A 1,480-nucleotide genomic window follows, 5' to 3' on the forward strand; every position below is an offset into this window, starting at 1 on the left:
TTGCCCCTCTTTTTTGAAAGGCACAGAACTTTGTTATAGGTAGGGTTGACATATTGCTGCACCTTGATGGAAATATATTTTTATCATGCTCGTAATTTTGCCCATCTAAGTCTTAAATGGTGATTAAAGTTCAAGAAGTCCCCAAAGTTGAATCAAACACACATTACAAATGCTACATCCTAATTATTTCTGGGACAGCAGAAAAGACAAGTTATGCTCAAATGAGACCATTCATACCACCTTCCAAATCACTAAGCCTGCAGCTTGTCTTCCTCCAGAGAGCATTAAAGGATTAAAGGTGAAGAGAAGAACATTTGTAATAAAATGATCACAAATGGCATAGAGCAACAAATCATTAACTTATACATGTATATCTCCTTGTGTGTGTGTGTGTGTGTGTGTGTGTGAGAGAGAGAGAGAGAGAGAGAGAGAGAGGGAGAGAGGGAGAGAAATAGAATGTAGCCAAATTCTCTTTTCCTAACTTGGAAGGGTGGAACATGTCCTGATCTGCAAAGTATGGAAAAGCTGTCTTCCCCCACCGATTAGGATCAATGCCAGCTATTTCAGGGAAATGTCTATCTGCCATTAGAGCCAGACTCTTATCTCTATGGCAGCTGAAGAATGAATAATAATATATACTTGAAAGGGTTGTTGGGAGGATCACATTAAATAATATATGTGATAATATTTGGGTTTCCCTTCAGTTGTCTGTAAGGTGCTTAGTTCTTCTTCCAAAGCTAAGGCTGTGTCGGGGTGAACCCTTACTTCAACTGACAGCTAGCACAACTACAAATGAGTCTCTCCCCATCCTTCTGCTGAAATGGCCATCTCTGAGCTCACTTGCATCTACTCTGCCCTCATCCTTCACAATGATGAAGTTATGGTCACAGAGGATAAAATCAATGCCCTTATTAAAGCAGCAGGGGTAAATGTTGAACCATTCCAGCCTGGATTATTTGCAAAGGCCCTGTCCAAAGTCAACATTGCAAGTCTCATCTGCAATGTAGAAGTTGGTGGACCTGCCCCAGCAGCTGGTGGTGCTGCTCCTGCTAGCTCAACTGCCCTGGCTGAGGAGAAGAAGAAAGAGGAAACAAAAAAAGAAGAATACAAGGAGTCCAATGATGACATGGGCTTTGCTCTGTTTGACTAAATATTTTTGTGACATTAAATAAAAACCTTAACTAATGGAACACTTAAGGCAGTATATAAATGCTAGCTGTTATTAATATGGTCTTATTAGAGTAAATGGCAGTTGAGAAGATATAATGCCATCTACTTTGCCATTCAACCCAATGAACCATGGTGCTTTTCCATTTGACTTACAGTTAAAACCTGTTATAAATGTTGTCTCTCCTATTAGAATGTGAATTCCTTAAGAGAGGCCCCTGTCTTTTATTTTTGCCCCCAACACTTAGCATATAATAAATACTTGATAAATGCTTTTTAATTCATGTATTCAAGTATTAATTAATTCATTCAG

General features: G+C 39.1%; 1 pseudogene; it reads left to right on the plus strand.

Annotated features, from left to right (window-relative positions):
• Positions 1 to 820: 820 nt before the first annotated feature.
• On the plus strand, positions 821 to 1,150 carry LOC114024346 (annotated as a pseudogene).
• Positions 1,151 to 1,480: the final 330 nt, after the last annotated feature.

The sequence above is a fragment of the Vombatus ursinus genome, unplaced genomic scaffold (assembly GCF_900497805.2).
Source record: "Vombatus ursinus unplaced genomic scaffold, bare-nosed wombat genome assembly UNPS02014821.1, whole genome shotgun sequence".
NCBI lineage: Eukaryota > Metazoa > Chordata > Mammalia > Diprotodontia > Vombatidae > Vombatus > Vombatus ursinus.